The 22025-nt window shown below is 43.7% G+C and overlaps 1 long non-coding RNA gene and 1 pseudogene across 1 annotated transcript; one reads left to right on the top strand and one right to left on the bottom strand.

Annotated features, from left to right (window-relative positions):
• The first annotated feature begins 282 nt into the window (after positions 1 to 282).
• Positions 283 to 22025, top strand: part of LOC125963845 (UDP-N-acetylglucosamine--peptide N-acetylglucosaminyltransferase 110 kDa subunit-like) — a 200595-nt pseudogene continuing 178852 nt past the window's right edge.
• Positions 284 to 21208, bottom strand: LOC125963863 (uncharacterized). The gene is made up of 4 exons (XR_007476285.1): positions 20291 to 21208; positions 12622 to 12765; positions 2423 to 2555; positions 284 to 420 (listed from the first exon to the last, which is right to left on the bottom strand). It is a non-coding gene; the product is annotated as an uncharacterized LOC125963863 (long non-coding RNA).

Genomic DNA, 22025 nt, shown 5'->3' on the forward strand with positions numbered 1-22025 from the left:
ATTTCTTCTAAGGCAAGTGTATAGGTAATTTTTATTCCCTGATTAGGAGAAAAATGGTGGAAGAGGGCAGCGTTAAGAATGAAGATTTCAAGAGCGTGAGACTTAGACGACCAACCAGAGTTCCTAAGTTTCGGTGCCTGTAACTGTCGCCGCCGCTTAAGCCTGCCAAAGCAGTGGTATGGCTGCTGCCCTCGTATTTGCTACCTCTAGAAACATTCTTGCCAGTAGTGGCGGCAGCGGGACTCAATTACCCCCTTTTCTCACTCTCTGCAGACCCTCCAGATGGCGTCTTCTGTGGGCAACGTGGCCGACAGCACAGAACCAACGAAACGTATGCTTTCCTTCCAAGGGTTAGCTGAGTTGGCACATCGAGAATATCAGGCAGGAGATTTTGAGGCAGCTGAGAGACACTGCATGCAGCTGTGGAGACAAGAGCCAGACAATATTGGAGTACTTCTATTACTTTCATCTCTACACTTCCAGTGTCGAAGGCTGGACAGATCTGCCCACTTTAGTACTCTGGCAATTAAACAGAACCCTCTTCTGGCAGAAGCCTATTCGAATTCGGGGAATGTGTACAAGGAAAGAGGGCAGTTGCAGGAAGCAATTGAGCATTACCGGCATGCATTGCATCTCAAGCCAGATTTCATCGATGGTTATATTAACCTGGCAGCCGCTTTGGTAGCAGCAGGCGACATGGAAGGGGCAGTACAAGCTTACGTCTCTGCTCTTCAGTGCAATCCTGATTTGTACTGTGTTCGCAGTGACCTGGGGAACCTGCTCAAAGCCCTGGGTCTCTTGGAAGGAGCCAAGGCATGTTATTTGAAAGCAATGGAGACGCAACCGAACTTTGCAGTAGCTTGGAGTAATCTTGGCTGTGTTTTCAATGCACAAGGGGAGATTTGGCTTGCAATTCATCACTTTGAAAAGGCTGTCACCCTTGACCCCAATTTTCTGGATGCTTATATCAATTTAGGAAATGTCTTGCAAGAGGCACGGATTTTTGACAGAGCTGTGGCAGCTTACCTTTGTGCCCTATGCTTGAGCTCAAATCATGCAGTGGTACATGCCAACCTGGCTTGTGTATACTATGAGCAAGGCCTGATAGATCTGGCAATAGACACCTACAGGCGAGCTATTGAGTTGCAACCACATTTCCCTGATGCTTACTGCAACCTAGCCAACGCTCTGGAAGAGAAGGGCAGTGTTGCCGAAGCAGAAGATTGTTATAATACAGCTCTGCGGCTGTGTCCCACCCATGCAGACTCTCTGAATAACCTAGCCAATATCAAAGGAGACCAAGGAAACATTGAAGAGGCAGTTCGCTTGTATCGTAAAGCATTAGAAGTCTTCGCAGACTTTGCTGTTGCCCATTCAAATTTAGCAAGTGTATTGCAGCAGCAGGGAAAACTGCAGGAAGCTCTGATGCATTATAAGGAGGCTGTTCGAATCAGTCCTACCTTTGCTGATGCCTACTGTAACATGGGAAACACTCTAAAGGACATGCAGGATGTTCAGGGAGCCTTGCAGTGTTATACTCGTGCCATTCATATTAACCCTGCACTTGCGGATGCCCACAGCAATCTGGCTTCCATTCACAAGTATTCAGGGAATATTCCAGAAGCAATTGCTTCTTATCGCACTGCTCTGAAGCTTGAACCTGATTTTCCTGACGCTTATTGTGATTTGGCTCATTGCCTGCAGATTGTCTGTGATTGGACAGACTATGATGAGCGAATGAAGAAGTTGGTCAGCATTGTGGCTGACCAGCTGGAGAAGAATAGGTTGCCTTCTGTGCAGCCTCATCATAGTATGCTCTATCCTCTTTCTCATGGCTTCAGGAAGGCTATTGCTGAGAGCCATGGGAACCTCTGCTTGGATGAGATCAGTGTCCTTCACAAACCACCGTACGAACATCCAAAAGACTTGAAGCTCAGTGATGGTCGACTGCGTGTAGGATACGTGAGTTCTGACTTTGGGAATCATCCTACTTCTCATCTTATGCAGTCTATTCCAGGCATGCACAATCCTGATAAATTTGAGGTATTCTGTTATGCCCTGAGCCCAGTTGATGGCACAAACTTCCGAGTGAAGGTGATGGCAGAAGCCCATCATTTCATTGATCTATGTCAGATTCCATGCAATGGGAAAGCAGCTGATCGCATCCATCAAGATGGTATACACATCCTTGTAAATATGAATGGTTATACCAGGGGTGCTCAAAATGAACTCTTTGCTCTCAGGCCAGCTCCTATTCAGGCAATGTGGCTGGGCTACCCTGGGACCAGTGGCGTGCTTTTCATGGATTATATCATCACTGATCAGGAAACTTCACCTGCTGAAGTTGCCGAGCAGTATTGAGAAACTGGCTTATATGCCCCATACTTTCTTTATTGGTGATCATGCTAATATGTTCCCTCACCTGAAGAAGAAAGCAGTCATCGATTTTAAGTCCAATGGGCACATTTATGACAATCGGATTGTGCTGAATGGCATCGACCTCAAAGCATTTCTTGATAGTCTCCCAGATGTGCAGATTGTCAAGACGAAATGTCCTGATGGAGGAGAAAGTGCAAACAGCAGTAATACAGCTCTTAATATGCCTGTCATTCCTATGAATACTATTGCAGAGGCAGTTATTGAAATGATTAACAGAGGACAAATTCAGATAACAATTAATTGATTGAGTCCTAGCAATGGACTGGCAACTACCCAGATCAACATTAAGGCTGCCATTGGAGAGGAGGTTCCCCGTACCATTATTGTAACCACACTTTCTCAGTACGGGTTACCGGAAGATGCCATTGTGTACTGTAACTTTAATCAGTTATATAAAATTGACCCATCTACTTTGCACATGTGGGCAAATATTCTGAAGCGTGTTCCCAATAGTGTACTGTGGCTGTTGCGTTTTCCAGCAGTAGGAGAACCTAATATTCAACAGTATGCACAAAATATGGGCCTTCCCCAGAACCGTATCATTTTTTCACCTGTTGCTCCTAAAGAGGAACATGTTCGGAGAGGCCAGCTGGCTGATGTCTGCTTGGACACTCCACTCTGTAATGGACACACCACAGGGATGGATGTCCTTTGGTCAGGGACACCCATGGTGACTATGCCAGGAGAGACTCTTGCTTCCCGAGTTGCAGCTTCCCAGCTCACTTGTTTAGGCTGTCGTGAGCTTATTGCTAAAAATAGACAAGAATATGAAGACATAGCTGTGAAACTGGGAACTGATCTAGAATACCTGAAGAAACTTCGTGGCAAAGTCTGGAAGCAGAGAACATCTAGCCCTCTGTTCAACACCAAACAATACACAATGGACCTAGAGCGGCTCTATCTACAGATGTGGGAGCATTACGCAGCTGGCAACAGACCTGATCACATGATTAAGCCTGTTGAAGTCACTGAGTCGGCCTAAATAAGGACTGTGTGCACAGGAGAATTACCCCTGTACCTGAGCCTCAACCTTCTGGGGGAAAGGGAACTACTTTTTCCTTATCTGTACAATACCATGTTGCAGATGGGTGACAGACAATGATAAGAAATAGCACAGCCAGACTTGCTTCCTGCATGATCACGATAGGAAGAGACACAAGAGATGGGAAACTGCTGTTCCACAAGGAGCCTCCATAGAATTTTGCAGCAGCCAGGTGTCTGGAAGGTAAGTCTGGAAGGTCTGATCTCCCTTGGTCTTCCATGGGATGGATGGTTAGTGTGGAAGGGAGATAGAGATTGCCCAGCCATTTTGTTATTACCATGGATTGATTGAGTCTTCTGAATTAATATTTTTCTTTATATTTTGGGTATTGGAGCTTTTAAAAATGTTTGGTTTCAGGTATTTTTATTCATGTGAAGTGTATATGATTCTCTTGAGATAAGGTTTTAAGCTAAAATATTCCTTGTTTTAGTTTCTGAACTCTACAGATAAATGGGGATTTTGCTGGTGTAGTCTTTTTATATGTTTTATAAACCACTTGAGCCTATATCAGTCATTTTAGTGTCTGACATAATGTTTGGAACTATCAGCGCTTTGTTGGTTTATAGATGATGGCTTAAATTCTTTTCCTGGTCCGTTTCGTTCTTCCCTTCCCCCCACTTTAAAAATTCTCCTGTAACTTGGCTAACAAAAAAACAAGTCTGATTCAAAACCTCCCAGAGCGTTTCTCTTAAACGCATCATCTGGTGCCAAATGAAGATCCTTAAGAGTGATTATTAATTCTGAAGGGCACAGTTGTGGTACTGTCACTGATGATAATAATAATGGATTTTTGGCCTAGAGTGTTGACCTATTTCACCAGTGTTTTACCGTTGACTGCCCCTCTATGCTGCTTCCAAAAGTCATAGTGTGTGATAAGATTTTTACTTTCATTTCTAGAGTTTTTTTTTTTTTTAGTGAGTCCTGTTCTTCCTTTTTCTTTCAGCAGAAATGAAATCCCAGATAAGTATAAGTATTCAAATATTTGATCAGTAAGTCACAGTTATCTCCAGTACATTAAATAACTTTCATCAAAGAAACATGTTATAGGTAAAAAGCTCTGAAGGACCAGCTATGTATATGATAATTATGTTTCAGAACTTCTAGGGTATTATATATAATAACTTGTCTTCTGGATGTGGTCTTGAAGTCTTTATGGATTCAGCCTCGGTAGTAGTGAACTGCACTGCTACTTGGTTTGGAGTACAAATTAGACTCTAGCCCTCCTGGAGGTTGAGTTTTTGGTATTGAAAACCATAGAAATGAAATTATTGTATTTCAGCAAAGGATCGAGGGCTTGAGGCTTAAAAAAGGCAACATATGTGTGGGAAGCTGTCAGCCTTGAAAGCAGGTAAGGACATGCCAGGCATGCGGCCGCTGCTCGAAGGGACTGTCCCTACTTGTTCCCCTCCTTATTCCATTCCATGGGAGATAAATCACCAGGGCCCAGATATCAGAAAGAATGTAAAATTTGACAAGCAAAGCTGTCTCCCCTCTGCACGTGCAGGTTATTTTTGATGATTCTGGGTTTATGGGTTTTCTCCCAGGGAAGTTAACCTTGAACCGAGACAGTCTGTAGATAATATAAACCACCATCTGGCAAGCTTCCTTTTTCTAGTCTATTTAATCTGCAACTGTAGCATAATGACTTTGGAATTACTGTTGCTGTATTACCAAAATCTTAAACTAGGATATTTTTGACAAATGCGGTCCTTAGTTAATTTTTAGAGCTACAAACTGTCAGATGGCTCTGAAATAACAATTGTCTGGCTATTCTTCAGGGTGACCACAATATGGTAATGACCTTGAGGTATCATTAAAAAGCAGGAAGGTGTGAGTCTTCCTTTGGTGCCAGAGTGAAATGCGAGTTGGAGTTGGAAAAGAGGCCCACAACCAAGTGTTAGAGAAGGAAATGTGAGGTCATTAGTGAAAAACCAGGTTGAAGTTAAGGTGAAGAGGCATGAGGAAATGGGCAACTGTTCCAGTATTACAAAGATCATCAAGAAGCATATCCATGAATGTGGTTTGTATTGCAATAGCTGAAAAAGAGACAAATATCCTGGCCTGGCCTTCATGGAGATTATATTTTATTGATTCTGATAATAGATTATTGTTGAAAAGGGCCTCCTATAAATTATAACCATGCAAAGGCAGCAAGATAATTTTTTTTCCTTTATGTATGTGTTTCTCATTCATACTCACTTCTCTCTTAGGGGAAGAGAAAATCACAAAAAACAAAACTGTCAAGTCTCAACTATTCCTTTTCAAAATAATTTTTTTTGCAAATTCCAGTGCAGACAATAGGTTAACTGTTAAGATTTGTAAGGCTCAAAAAGCTAGATTTTTACAAAGTGTAGCCAAATTTCATTCCATACATAATAGCTTTGGAAAGAATATGTGATGATGCAAAGTTGGAAAAAGGTGGTTTTTCTTCTGTGAATGGCTTCACTGTGTTGGGAGAACAGGCACAGAAGAAATCAAAGTAATTAAACATGGGGTGAGTTTTCCTGATAGGGGACTCTAGTGCTTTAAAATAGACTAGATAATCCTAGGGATAATCTGAGGGTAGAACAGACCAATGCCTCATTTCCAATCTGGTACCCTGGAAGAAAACAGTGTATTTCCTTTGAGGTCTTGAGAAATTTCTCTTCTGCTTTGTTTTATTTTTGGTTCATTTTGTAATCAACCTTATTAAGGTATCATTTACATACAATAAAATGCAGACATTTTTAGTCAATGGTTCAGTGACTTTTAATTAATGTATACATTTGTATAACTAGCACTCCCATAAAGATAGATAACAATCCTAAAACCCTAGAAAGTTTCCTCCTAGGCTTTTGCAAAAGTATCCCCATCTCCCACCCCAAGGCCACCACGGATCTGCTTTTTATCTTTAGAGATGACTTTTGCCCAGTTTAGAATTTCATGTAAGTTGAATAATACAGTAGGTGCCCTTTTGATCTGGCTTCACTTGCTCAGCATATGGTTTTTGAGATTCATTCATGTTGGGATGTTTTAAACCAGGACTTTAGCCTGGGTGGCTGATGTTGTCTGAAGGCACCTATAGGTACATCTGAGTCTCTGGCATTGTCACTGTCTGTTCTTGGCTCAGTATTTTCAACTTTACTAAGAAGCACAAGGTTGAAGTAAGGAAGATCATTGTCAGTATAATGGAGGTGAAGTGGGTTCTGTTATATAATATTCTCAGCAAAAATTGACCTGCTTGGAATCACTGTGTTGATAATCGACAAGGATTCTCTTCCTCCAAAAGCCTTGATACTATAAAACTTCTAAAGGACGCTGTCCTAGGACCCTTCTTTTAGTTTTCATATTTTGGGAAACATTTCTGGAAAATTCAACTGCTCGCAACCTGAAAGAAGCAATTATTCACCTGAAGGCTAACTCTGCTAAAGTTGAGTTGTCCGACCTTTACATGCTGATAGAAGCCAAATAGCCTTGCAAAACAATGCTCTCTTATTGGATATAAGCATATAGATTGTTTAAGGTGGACGTGTGTATGCAGTAAAGTGAAAAAACAAAGAATCTTTGAGTTTCCCTTGCTGGTTTTTTTTATTTTTTCATTTAAGTTTCTATAGCGTATGCTAATAGCTCAGGGAAACCTCAGGTTAGTTTTAGGTCCACTCTTTACGTAAATGTTGAAGTACTCCATACCCACCTTTTTTCTACCTTCCTTCTTTTCTTCCATCTTTCCTAACTTCTTATAATCCATTATACTTAATCCTGCATTTGCTGAGGTGGCAATTAGTGTAGGAAAATACTGTGAAATTTTGCTGTTCAGAATGCATGTTGACCAAATTCTATATTGAGAAAAGGTCTGAATTTACCCAGAGTAACCCTTTCTCAGCGTCTTTGAATAAAGGCCATAGAAAGTGGGCTATATATAGTATCCTGACAGGTATGTAGAATTCATAGCAATCGCCCTCAAAGAGCTTACCTAGCGTAGATGCATATGAATGCATTTAATAATTGCTTTATTGGCAGCAGTGCCAACATACACAGTCTATTTTGTTTTATATCATTCTCATTACCTGCTCTTTACCACTGTATACATTGCTAATGGCGTGGTTTCTATGGCTTGTGAATTTTACGGCCAAATAATACGTAATTTATTGCACACTTCAGTGTAGAATATGGAGACTTCATAAATTTTCGTGTGCTCGTTGCCCCTTTGGAATGTATTACACTGAGATCAAAGTAATAGATTTATTCCAAATGTGCGTGATAGGTATACATCAATTAGGACTGATGGGCAATATTTCTTCTTCCAGCAACATAACAGTTTTTAAAGACTAAGCCATTGAACGTGGAGTTACTGAACATGGGACTCAGTTCACTGGGATCCTTCTTAGAAAAATAAAGGACAACTTGAATTGGATTTGTGTGGCTTATTCAAGTAGTAACTAATCAGCTACATCTTGGTGAACTTAATTTGTCACAATCGTTTGGTATTTTATTAACTCTCTTCCCCTTCTTCCCCCGACTCTGACGAGAACGGATCATGAGTATCTTAAAACATACTAAGTCATCTTCCATCCCTGTTAATTTAACTACAAAAGCACACTTTCCTTATCCAATGTAACTTACTTTTAGAGTGGCTGGGGTTTTAATTCTCTACAAAATTAAAACCAGCAAAGAGAAACATTTTCAAGGAGCCACCAAATTGTAGAGCCTTAGAAAGAAGACTTTAGAATTAAGGACAAATATATGATTTTATAGCTAAAGCACCTGAGGCCTAAAGTAGGCAGGTAACCATCGAGGTCAGGGAAAGGGGTTGAAGATCAGGTTTCCAGCTGAGAAAGAGTCTAGAGGGACTCAATCTGAGCAGGTCGGAGACTGAAAGGAGACCACGAAAGTTCTGGGAAGGCTGGCATCTGGCCTCCAGTGTGGGATTCAGACAGGGAGTGGGTCCTGGGGGAACTGAGCTTCTGCAGTAGGCAGAGAAGTCCACCTCATCTCCGGAAAGTGCCACTGACATCAGGGAGTTGAGGGGAAAGAGCAATGAATTCCAGTCCACCTGAGAAAGCAGGCCAGTCTGATTAACTCTGAATTTAGGCTTATTTCAGATACTTCTTGAGAAAGAACTTGGACAAGAGCAAGTCCCACGCAGCCTCTTTTAAATCCATGCCCAGTATTTTCTGGTAGAGCTGCTTAAACCCTCCAAGTGACTCCAGTATTTTAATTTCACTCTGTAATTAATTCTGACAGTTCTTAATTGATTATTTAATGGGAAAATAAGTAGGGTCACAAAAGAGTGTGAATGTATTTTACAGGATGAGGATGGGCGGAGTGGAGCAGTCTGGAATAGGACACCAATAAAAAGGGATCTTGATAAAGAAGAACGTCTATTAGAAATGGAGAGGAATTCGCAAGGAAATTAGTGCCTGACACCACGCCCTTCTCTCTGCATGTTTAGAAGCTAGTTTCTAATTTTATTTTCATAGGCGATGTCCCTGTGATGAATTCTCTTTTACCTCCACACCATTTATCACATGGACATATTGTGAAGTTTGTGTGAGAGAAAGCAAGTATTAGCATTTGTCTTGCAAGGAGCTATAAACACTTCCTGGAACAATCTAGGGTAGAAGGAAAAGGGAAGGTGGAAACAAAGCAGAAAGACAGCTAATGATGCTGGAGTCTCTCGCTGGGATTTGTGGTATCTCTTTTTGAAACTAAGTACAGAAAGTCAGAACTTGACTGATTGTTTCTTGATCACGGTTTGTTTTCATTTTTGTTTTTTTTCTTGCTCTCTCATCAGTTACTCCAGCCAGTGCTATGTCATTTTCAGTTTCAGTAAGCATGCCTGTCTTGTTTCCATTTGCATCATTCATGCAAACGTTGATTGAACTGATGACCCCGAGTTATCACGGAAACATTAGATACACCAGTAGATACATTTCTTAATTTTAGAAAAAAATTACCGAGTGAAGGTTAAAATAACTCCTCTTAAATTTGTCATTTTAAAAAAACTTTTCCTAACATACAATACTTCATTGCCTAACAATGCCAGATAAATGAAGAATTCCTATGTATTCATGAATGCAGGCTAGTCTGTATATGTTTTGGCAGGTATGACCGTTACCGAGGGTAACGGCCTGGTTTGCTGGCCATGTCCTGTCTCCTAGAAAGTTGTAGTTTCTGTTGTCTTTCAGTTGGTCCATTGGATATCAGAGGTGAATTTATAAAACTATACTTCCCTTTACACTTAGTTTTTTGTTTTGTTTTACTTGAAGTATAGTTGATTGACAATGTTGTGTTTCAGGTGTACAGCCAAGTGATTCAGATATATATATTTCTTTTTCAGATCCTTTTCCATTATAGGTTATTACAAGGTATTGAATATAGTTGCCTGTGCTATACAGCAGGACCTCGTAGTCTATCTACTTTATACATAGTATACACTTACTTTGTGTGATCCACGCTGGTCAGACCACATAATTATTTTCACTTCTGATATAATTTTTTCAGGTCCAACCTCAAATCTTTGATGAGAAGATATTTTAAAATAAGTTTAGCATGTGTGTGCTCTAAATCCAACAGTAGGTATTAGAGATATGATTTTGCACTAGGTATTCTTCACTTTTTTGTTCTCGGCCAACCAACTGAAAATTAGCTTTTATTTTCTGCTTGGTTTGCTAGATGTTTATGACTATAATAAAAGTCTTAAATTTTTTCTCATATCTTAAAACACAATCTGAATTAGCAATGGATATTGTGCTATACATAGGCGCTGTGATATAAATATAGTTTCTAACTTCAAAAACATATAGCCTAGAAGGGAACACAGACACATATGCAGCAATTATGGCAACTGCATCTGTTTACTAAGTGAAATAGTACTGAGATGGATAAAGTGCTAACATGCCTTGAACAGGCAAATCAGCTTCAAAAATAGATGCGCAGTTCTTTAAAAATCTTTTTAACATTTTTCCAGTTACATGTAGAATATAACTTAGCATAAAAACGGTATGGGTTTTATTTTAAGTAATTTAGCAGTTTGACATCCTCATAATGAAATTAAATCCAGAAGGAGGTTTCTCTCCATGATCTCTTGAAATGGTCCTTGATCATCCACAATATTTCCCATCAACACAAAGGTGTTACCAAGGGCAGGAAACTCCAGCATTATTAAAGTTTCATAAAGCAAAGTCAATTTTAAGAATATAATGTCCCCAAACTGATAAAGGTCTTGGCAGATAACTTCAAGGGAAGCATAAATTATTTTTTGTTTGTCAGAGGGCAAAAATATTTAGGTTGAGTTAATAAATGGTAGAGTTTTTGAGTGGAGAGTGTCCTTAAAATATTATGTAGATCTGTACTGTCAACAGATGCTAGCCACATGGCATTATTTATATTTAAACAAATTTAAAAATAAGAAAAAAATCAGTTCCTCAGTTGCATTTGCCATATTCCAAAGATGTTTATTAGCTCTATGTAGCTATTGAATACTGCATTGCATGGTACAGATAATAGAATATTTTCATTATCACCAAAAATTCTATTGAGCAATAATAAAATTATACCCAGATATTCACAGAGAAGGCAACCAAGTCTCAAGGAATTAATATAACTTCCCCAAGATCACACAGCTATGTTTTTAAAGAAAAAGAAAACGACACAAAGGAAATAGTAAGAGAGGCATTAAGGAAACCCAGTAAGTTTCTGGAGCAGTCAAAGTAGGGTTTAAAAGTGCATACTTAGCTGTTAGCGGGGTTGAAGCTCTTGATGGTTGGTAAGATCTAGCTGCCTGAATTTGGACATTAGCATTTTATGCAATGAATTAAAAGCAAAAAATCATTTCAGCGAATGGCTACCAGCTCCATAGTTTTAGCAACTGCCGTGCTTCCAGGTTATGTTTATCACTTTCATGTACAGGGCACCACTGTGAGATGTGATGGTTTATCTGACCCCAGAGAAATCAAGAAATCTTGTGGGGGTTATGGCTATATTTGAAAAGGTTGATTTTTAAATGCATCATGCAGACTGGCCCTGTTTTAAAAGGGATTCCTGCCCTCAAATAATCAAAATGTAAACTGTCTTCTCACCTTGCAAAAGTCAAAGATAGTCCCTGCATCTTTATTATTTCGTTGAAATCCAAATATTATTTTTCCATTCTCTAACTTGTTTTCCTCACAGTGTGATCAACTATTGCCAAGGAAGGAAAGGTTAGATTTATCAGTCAAAGTTTGCTAAAGGCCCCCTAGGTAACTGAACCCTCAGGAGAAACAATCGTCATGTATTCTTTTTCTGTTGTTTCAGTATCTTCGTAAAGAGTCATTTCAATATATTTGGTTCTGTAGCAGAGGTTCTAGTGAAGTGCTTATCTTCCTCAGAGGTCCAGAAAGCCTGCGAGTCTGTGGGTAAAGATGGGTAAGGAGAGAGAGGGAAGGAGGCTAGAGAGAGGCTCAGTGCTGAGATAAGGACAGTGTTCTAAAGCCTCCTGGGGGTGAGGCTGGGGTGCACAAACACCCACGACTAATCTAGACAGAAACTGAATAATCAAGGGGACGACCAGTGTGAAGTCATGTGGTCACCTCTCCCTCTAGAAATAAACATTGCCCTCAGTAAGTCTCCCCCCTGCCCCAGAAGAGCATTAGGAAGGTCTGGAGAGGGGGATTATTGGAAGAAATGGAAAAAGCAGGTTGAAGGGATTAGCCTGGAGCAGAGAGCCCAAGAAACCCAAGCCAGTAGATGGAAGGCAGACTTTTCATGGAAGTCTCCAAGCCCACGTCAAGTTCTGAGACCACCAAGTACAAGTCAAAGAGTGCTCATTTAACCCCTTTGGGCCCCCACGGGAGTGGAGGAAGGCTGGACAGAGAGGGAGAAGGGGCCATTGAAGGTACAGTATTTACTATGGGATTTAACTCCTCAAAGGCCTCCCAGTAGCTTCAGATCTGCTCAAGAATCCTTCATGTCCTGCTGGTTTGCAGCGAGTGGCTCACAGCTTCAAGGCCTCCTCTGCCAGATGGAGAACTATTTCAAACATCCTGCCTCTATTTTGTACTGTAGCGATGCAGACAGCAAACCTGACCCCATTTTCAGGTTCTAAAGAGAAATTCTAAGTACCTGAAAGACTGAGGAACATGGTGGCTTTTGTTTAAGATGCGGAGATAGAGAGCACATACCTGGACTTGGGCCTGCAGCAGCACCAAATTGCACCAAGAGTTCCCTTTATTTTCTCTCGCATCTCTGTTTCTCCTTTTCTCTCTGCTGGATTAGCCACGGGGACTCCAAGTTCTTTCTTGTGTGGTCCTGGTACCAAGATTCTCCTGGGAATTATAAAGCTATTCACCTTCTACATCGAGCACTTCTTATTTTTTCCCCAGCAACGTAAGTCATCCTTAAGAGGGGTCAGGGTGCTAGCTCTTAAATATATTTTAGTCATCCCTTTGTACATTCTCTTTCTTGGAGACTGCTCCTGACATGGTGTTCACCGTGCTCTCAGCTGGCCTCCTGAAGTTCTGCCCTGCCTTCTCCACCAGGTACAGTTCAGGAGCTGCCTACCTCAGGGTGATAGGTTATCTTCTAGTTGCTTTATTCCTTTCCGTTTTACATTTGGAGAGTATAATTGGAATACATAAACTTCTCTGTGACCACAGTTTTATTTGCAACCCACAGGTTTTGTTATGGCATATTTTCATTATCATTCAATTAATAAAATTCTAATTCCCATTGCGACTTTACCTTTGACCTACATAATGATCAGAAGTATGTCTTTAATATCCAACTATTTGGTAAAATATTGGTTATATAGTTTTAAATTTCTTGCTTATTCGGAGTCTTGTTTTATAACCAGAATATAGTCAATTTTATAAATGTGCCACGTGCACCTAAAAATTTCTGCGTGATATATATATTCCATCATTGTTGGTACAGTGTTTTATGTAAATTTAGGCCAAAGTTTTTAATGACGGTATTCAGATCTTCTATAATCTGCTGATTTATTGTTGTGGTTCTATATTACTGATCTAGGTAATTCAGATTTTTCTATTTCTACTTAGATTTTTGGAATTTCCCTTCATATATTGCATTGAAGTTTAGATTTATATATTCCTTGTAAAGTAACAATGGGTTTTATTATCCTGCCTTATCGCCAGTGATACTTTTTGCTTTCAAATCTATGTTAACATTAAAAAATCTTCTTCAATTTTACTTATTGTTGTTATGACATAATTGTTGAATCCTTTCATTTTCAATCTGACTCTTGTCTCTTGTAGGTGGCATAGAATTAGGTTGTTTGTTTGTTTCAATAATCCTTGTCCTTTAATTTGAGTATTTACAGTTAATGTATTTTCTTACAGACCGTTTACTCCTTGTTTACTATTTGTCCCACCTTGTTATGTTCCTTTTGCTCTTCTTTCTTCCTTTGAGATTTCTTCAAATTCCATTTTCCCTTGTATTAGCTTGTTACTTTTACATAAGTAGCAGTTACACATGTACCATGACTTATTAGCTCTTTTACTGCTTCTCAAGCAATGCTGACATCTTAAATTTCTTTTACTACTTTTTCCTCTTCCATTTGTTTTAATGCATTCTAATTTTTGATATATTTTATTACCCTTTTGTGTTGTTAGATTTTATTTAGGTTTATCCACTTACTTATCCTTTCTGTTTTACATAATTCTTTATAAAGTCCTTATTTTCATCTGTGATAATCTTCCTTCTGCCTGCAGGTCTCCCTTTATAATTTAATTCAGTCAGTTCTGATGAGAAAATATTTTCTAAATTTTGTTTGTCTGCAAATTTCCTTATTGCATCTCTCCTTCCAAACAACAATTTCTCTGCCTCTAGAATTCCCAATGGGCAGTTCTTTTCTTTAGCTCTTAAAAATGTTATTCCATTATTTTCTAGTATCCATTCAGTTTCGCTGAGAAGTAAACTGTAATCTTAATCCTATTGTTCCTTTGAAAGTAATCTCTTTTTCGTCGGGCTGCTTTTAAGATGTCATGTTTTTCTTTGCTGTTCATGAATTGTACTGTGGTGATCTTAGGTGTGGTTTTCTTTGTATTTGTTCTTGTTGCATTTTTTTAGTGCTTATTGAATTTATGGCTCCATATATTCCTTTTAGTTTTAGAGAACTCTCAGCTGTTAATATTTCTGAAATATTGTTTTCATCCCAATCTCTGTCTCCTTTTTTCTTTGGACTCCAGTTTACACATATGATAAAAATGTTTACTGTGGCCCATATGTCTCAAATGAGCTTATGTGTACTTTTTATTCTTTTCGTTTCCCGTGCTTTAGTCTTAATATTGTTACTACTCTATCTTCCAGTTCACTTACCTCTCTTTACCTGTGTCCAATCCACTACCGAGTTTTAAATTTCGTATAATTTTTAATTCTATCAGTTCAACTTCAATCAGTTTATAGTTTCTAGTTGTCAAGTTAAATTCTTCACCTTGTCATCTATTTTCTTGAACTTGATAATATTTACCAAAATATGTAAGATCTTTAATGTTTAGGTCATCTATGATTCTGATTCTGTTTTGATTTTTATTCTAATTCTCCTTTTCTTGGTAGTCTTGGTGGTTCTTCAGTGAATACCAGACTTGGGATATGACAAGTTGTAGAGAATCTGAATGACATTACAGTTGCCCTTTGGATAACCTGGGTTTGAACTGCACAAATCCACTTATACATGGGTTTTTTTTCAATAAGTAATACAGTACTACATGATCTGTGGTTGGTTGAATCCTCAGATTCAGAACCACAGATAAGAAGGGCCGACCATAAAGTTATATGTGGATTTTTGACTGCACAGGGAGTCAGCGTCTCTAACTCCTACATTGTTCCAGGGTCAACTGTATTTCTTGAGGAGAGAATTTCCTATTCTTAGTTAGGGAGCAGAGGGGAAGATCACCTCAGTCACCTGGACCAACTTCATACTCATTTTTCTTCTTTATAAGGTTCAGTGTAGATGTTGCATCAACCTTCCTAACACACAGACACACAGACACACACACACACACATGTAGAGACTTCCAATGTCCTAATTCATATCATTAGTTTTCCATTGGGCCACAAATCTTTCATAGGTTCTGAACCCCATTTTGTCTCTTCAGCATTATGAGCCAACTAAGTCTTTGCTTTGACTTCAGTTAGCTTTTGTTTGACTTCTTAGCATCTTGTCTTGTCTACCTTTTATACATGGAAAATACTGCAAGGGAACACTGTTGCTGAATCCAGCTCCGTTCTCTGAATCTTTACTCTCTCTGTGATTTTGGTCCTTAAAATTCTAGCTGCCTTGTTATTTCTCACTTCCAACTCTGGTTTCCTTAGTCCTATGACATTGTCCTAAGATCTACTGGCTTTTCTACCTCTTAGGAGCCACATTTGGTTTCTCAGACTTTTGCTCTTCATCAGTAGTTTCTAAATGACTGGGCTAGAAACGCATGTGCAGAATATTGTTCTCATTTCAGTGAGTTTCTTTCTCTATTTTACTTTTCTAGGTCATGGCTACCTCAGTAGCTTTCTAACGCTCACAGTCAAATGTTGCTTATGATTTATCTGGCCTTTCTAGTGTGTTTTCCTAAGGTAAACTGATATAGTTGGAAACAGAAGTTCGTACCCACCATTTAAAAAATTCTGTTTTGTCTTTCTATGAATTCTCTTTGTCCCATCTTCTGTCACTTTTTCCTACCCAAAATTCCCATTCTCACAGATTATTTTAAGATTAAAAATTATTAAGCTAATACGTTAATTTTGAAAGGAATTAATTTTGCTTTGAACAAGAACATAGATTGGTGAATGGAATATGGAAGATTCCTTAAGACCTTTTTCATCTCTAAGAGTAGTATCCAACCATCGGTACCATCATAAGTTTGTCAACTATGGAAGAAAGCAGTCTTTATAAAATCAGCATTTTTTTTCTTATTTTTTTTATTTTTTGTGTGTCACCAGGACTTGCCTTAGACCACAACTCCTGGCAACACCAAATATAAATGAACCCTGTTACCCATGGGCGTTTACTTGGCTCTGCCACCCTAAGATTGGCCTCCTGGCTCCTTAACCCCAGGGGACTCTAAGCCCTGGGCCACATTCTTGAACCCAAGCCCTGCTCCTCTGTCAGTGGGCAGAATAGTCCTGATACCCCCTGGGACCAGGGACTGGGCACATGGCCCACATCTGCCACCACACGGGTCAGGGCGAGAGGGAAGAGGGACCTTGACATTCTCTTCTGGTTTCCCTCTGGGGCTTGGAGTCAGATCCAGGCAAAGACCCCTCCCTTCCATGTGGAGCTCCTGGTCCCTCATTTGCAGCGCCCAAAACCTGCCTCTGGGGAACCCCTCATTTTGCTCCTTTCTTTGGCTGAGGGTGCTCAGGAAGGAAGCACTGCTGAGACCCAGAATCCCAGGCCAGAAGATGCCCAACGAAGTAGGCTAGGCCAGCCCCAGGACATGATACCAGAACTCCCTCCTAAACAAGACTGAACTCATCACACAGATGGGGAAACTGAGGTCGAAGAGGGTAACGGCTTACTGGCGGAGCCTGGAGCAGAGTCTCTAATGGACACATTCCATGTTACCACCAAAACATGGGATTTCTAGAGTGCAGCTCACCCCGTGCTGACCCCCCCCCCTTAACCTGGCCACCAAGGTCTCACTTCCATAATCCCATCCCACGACACCCGCTTCCTGTGTCCCACACAACAGCCAGATTAGACCCCTTGCCCTCAGGCTGTCGTTCACAGGGCTCCTTCTCCCCGAAGCTCCTTCTCCCACCTCTGCCTGCCCAAGTTCAACCAGCCTCTTTAGGGTCCGGCTCAATGCCAGCTCCTTCGTGAGCCACCCAGAGCCCTCATGCTCCTCTAACCTTCCGAGGTGCTTTGCCTCCACCCGCACACCCCGCACTCTGTTGTCCACGTGAGCTGTGGTTACGGTGTGTGAGCTTCCTGAAGCCGCAGACCACCTCCCTTCTGGGCCCCAGCACCTGGCGCAGGACCCAGCACTCAGTAGGTGCTCAGTAAAATCTCCTCCTCATCTGATGCCCTGCCATGTCCTACCAATAACTGACAATAATGGCTATTGTTTATCGAGCATATACCATAAGCCCAGCTCTGGTACTGTCTCCCATCCTCATGTGATGGACCCAGGTCACAGAGGTTGTGTGACTTTCCTGAGGTCACAGCTCTGGAACTGGAACCCCACTGGTTCTTGTGCCTATATGAGTCTCCTTTCCTTCCCACTCACCTCTTCTAGGTCAGACCACCATCATTTCCTCATCCTGTCCTGTCACTAAAGACTTCCCATGACTCCTTGTGGTCCACTAGACAAAATCTAAACCCCTGAGCATGGCATCTAAACTCTGTGACATCTGGCTTCTTCCCTCTTTGCAGCTTCTCCTCTAGTCTCTGAGCATCACCTCAGTTTCCAGCCTACTGTACCTTGATTTACTTGTAGGCTCTGCACATGCTTTGCCCTCTGCCTAGAACACCCTTCCCCTACTTTTCCTCCTGTGAACTCCTACACATCTCTCATCATCCAAGATCAAGGGTTACCTTCCATTCTAGTCAGATGAGACAAGCAGCAAACGAACTGGACACAAAATTGAGAGCTCTACGAGGGAAGGACCTGTGTCATCATAGTATCCCCAATGCTTAACCCATAATCAGTGCTCAGTCAACATTTGTTGAATGAATAAATGAATACTCTCTATATTCTTGTTGACTAAACGGAGAAATGGCAAAAGAATACAAGGCCACAGTATGCAGGGCTGGAGGTGGAAGGGAAGAGACTGAGGCCAGGAAGGCCAAGGACGTGGTGGAGTACAGTGACAAGTACTTCAGGGGCTGCTCTGCAGCAGAGCCACGCTCTTGGCAGAGGGAGTGTTTGTGAGAGACAGAGGAAGGAAAGTGATGGTGTGAGGGAGGCTCTGAAAGTATGTGTGTGTGTGCACGCACACGCTCATGTGAGAAGGCGGTGGGGATGTATGCGGGGGAGTGTGCTGCATTTGTGAATCAGTCTGTGAGAGCGGTGCTGAGGAAGTATGTGAAGGAGCGCGTGTACGTGGCTTGTGGGTCTGTGGCGGAGAGCCCGTGCGTTCTATTTGTGCATGGGGGTCTGCGTGAGAAGGCGAGGGTGTGGGCCACGAAGGCTGTGCTGGAGGTTGTGCATGTCTGCGGGGCGAGGGGGTGGGGACAGTGATTGAGAAAGACAACAAGGAGGGGACACCTGAGGGGGGTGTGAGGGAGAAACCATAAGTGTGCGGGCGTGGAGGGTGTCGTGAGCACGTGCAGGAGGAGACGGTGTGACCGTGAGTGTGCACGACACGGAGGGTAAGGTAGGATGTCAGGGCGCTGCTGAGGGTGTGGCTGCATGGCCTCGGCCACGGGCCGGGAGCCAGAGGTGGGGGCTGGCCCTGGGCCCAGGGTGGGGGGCTCTGACCAAGCAGGAGGTTCCTCAGAGTTCTCCCTGGAGCCACGGGCGCCAGATCACCACGACCCCAGGTAGAGAGGTCGAGCAGGAGGCCCAGATGTGTGTGTGCGCCTCACATTTTGTCCACAGCAAAACCTCTGGGCATTTATTTGTCTTTGTCTGTGTCCGGGTGTGCACGCCTGTGCTTGTGTGCGTGCTGCCGGCTGTGTGTCTGTGCCTGTCTTTGTCTCTGTATGTATCTGGGCCTTTGTCTCAGTGTGTGTGGCGGTTGGTCTAGGCTTGCCCACAAGACTGTGTCTGGGGTTGTGTGTGTCTATGTGTATCTGTGCCTGTGGGGCACCGGGCGTCCTTGATCTGTGCATGTCTAGGTAGGGCTGCGAGCATCCCCCTGGACCGCCTGTTTGTATCTCTGTCTGTGTGGCCTTAGTGTGAGTGGGAGAACGTTGTGCTTTGGAGACTGTGGATCTAGATCTCGGTGTATCTTTACACACTGTATCTCGGTGTGTGCTTGTGCATCTGCATGTGAGAGTCTGCCATGCGTTGTAGCATGGAAATGCTTATGTGTGTCTGTGGAAGGTGCCTTTGTGAGACCAAGGATCTCCGTGTGTCTCTGCCTGTGTGTATGTGTGTGTTGGGTGTGAGGGGTTTGTCACAGACTGGTGAGCAAGTTAATCTCAGACTCCGTGACACGTGGAATAAAATCACGCTCCCATAATGGAAGAGAACCAACTCTTCACCCTCCGCCCTGGGGGAGCCAGTGGGGGCCAGGGCCAGGCTTAGGCCCCTATGCAGGGCCCCCTGTGGCCTCAGCACCCTACCCCCACCTCTCCTCTGCCACACCAGGCTCATTCTGCCTCCAGAGTGCCCCGGTGCCCACTGCTGGCTGGGCTAGGCTCCAGGACATGTGATGGAGCCTTAGAGGCCTGTCCTGGGCCCCCCAGCCCCACCCACTGCTGAGGAGGGCCCTGCCCCAGATGGGAGGGCGGGTGCAGGAAGGAATCTTTGGGCCCCTCCTCCTCCCGGAGGGGAGAGATGAGCTGCAGGCCCGACCTGGATCTTCCATCTCTCAGCAGCAAGATTCCTGGTGAGCAGGCTGCGAGGCTTGGCAGGGCGCCTGCCGGAGACCCGCCCTCACCCGCCAGGACACCTGGGTCCCCAGGGCCGGGCAGCAGCGGGTTCCCTGGGGAGCTAGGAGGGCCCCAGAACTTCAGGCTACAGCTGCCCGGGACTATGGGAAAGCCAGACCCTTCCAGGCTCCCACCCCCAACCACAGACGGCTCCTCAGGCCCCCAGGCAAACCTCCACCCTTCTTCTGGCCTCTCCCCAGCCTCGGCCTTTGCTTCAGAAAACAGACCAGCCACCCAGCACCACCCACTCCCTACCTGAGCCTCAGCGCACACCCAGCCTGAGTTCAAGACCTCACCTCTGGGTTTGAGGGCTCTCAAGGCCAGGACTGTGCTGCTTATCTCAGAATGGGGCTTCTGAGGACAGGGCCATGTGTCCCGCAGCTGTGAAATCCCTCTTGGTCTTAGCACTCCTTCCTGACTGAGCAGTCAGGCACCAGGAGAGGATTTCAAACCCAAGGCTGGGGACACTGAGGCAGTGAAGCTCTCTGCCCTGCCTACCGTTATGAATCAGAGGCCAAATCCAGTAGTCTAGACACACAAGTTCTTAATTCTGTCCAGCGGCAGTGGCTGCAACTTGTTCTTCCCCATAGGGGGTGCAATTTCGGGGGGGGGGGAGGCATCAGTTGGAGGGAGAGGGGAATGGGCAGGTGGACCCCCCTCAACCCTCAGACTTGGATGAGCAGCCGGAGAGCAGGTTTGGTAAGAGATTAAGGTCGAGGAGAAGAGAACCCAGACGCTCCAAGATTTATGACCCTAATTCTTCTCCCTTAAATTCCCCTCCAAGCCCCCCAGCCCTAGCCTGGTCCCTCCAGGGTCATGCTGTGGCCCCAGGCCAATGTCAAGGCCTTAACCCATCCATCAGCTGTTGCCAGGGAGTTTCCACCCCAATGGGTCCCAAAGGGAGGAGATCAACTGACACTACGGGCCCAGACTGACGGGGAAGGGGCATGGCCCTAAAGAGGTGGCCAACAGCCCCCTGCACCCTCCCAGGATGTAGGGGCTCACAACCTCCAGGGCAGAAGCTAGGCTGGTGGGTGGGGTCCAGGAGGAGGTGACCTCCCAGCTCTGGCACCACTCCCAGCCCCGCCCTTCCAACAGGCCAGGAGACCTGGGATCCCACGGGGCCCTACAGCTTACAGGGTGTGTGGCCTTGGGCCCTTGCTGCTCCTCTCCAGGCCTCAGCCTCCCCACCACACAATGCAGGAAGTGGTCTGGATACCGCAGGCATCCCCCCTTCAGCTCCGCTCCCTCAGTGCTAAGCCCTGCCCTCTCTCCGGTCCAGGGGTGTCACCTAGAATCTGGGCCAGATGGGGTGAGGCTTTGGCAGTTAACTGGAGGAGCCCCTGAAGCCACCCAAGTCAGAGCTGAAGAACGTATGGTGCTCACTCCTCCACCGCACATCCATTTTCCAGAAGAGTGAAACTGAGGCCCTGAGAGAAGGTCGGGGTCTGCGCCAAGACCTGAGTGTTACTGGTGGGATGGTTAAGAGCACGGGCTCTGGGGACAGAAAGACTTAAGATTAAAATGTCAGCTGCAACAGAAACTTGTTACGTGAAGTCCCTTGCCTTCTCAGCCTCAGATTCCTCATCCATAAACTGGGCAATAGTGCCTCCCTCCTACGACTGCTGAGTTGAAATAAGAAAACGCATGTAAAGGGCTCGGCCAGTGTAGCAAACGCTTGGACAATGGTAACTATCATGACTGTGGGTAGTATTAACACAAAGCCAAGTGGCCGGGGGGAAGGGTAGGTGGGGCCCCGACCTGGCTCATCCTCCAGACCAGGAGGGCCAGCCAAATTCCTCAAAGCCCCCCAGCTGTCTCCCCTCTTCGTTAAAGGCCTCTCATTAGTGAGCCTGGGCACCTGCCCCCCCACACGTAATAAGCCTCATTAGTATCTTAGCCCCAAGCTCTGAGCCCAGAGTCTGTGCATGTGCACACGCGTGAGGGTGGGGGGCTGCGACAGGCCACCAGCCAGGAGACAGCATCCCCGCCAACCACACCCCCTGCCTGTCATCAGCAGGGCCCGTCACC

This window comes from Orcinus orca, chromosome 3 (assembly GCF_937001465.1).
Source record: "Orcinus orca chromosome 3, mOrcOrc1.1, whole genome shotgun sequence".
NCBI lineage: Eukaryota > Metazoa > Chordata > Mammalia > Artiodactyla > Delphinidae > Orcinus > Orcinus orca.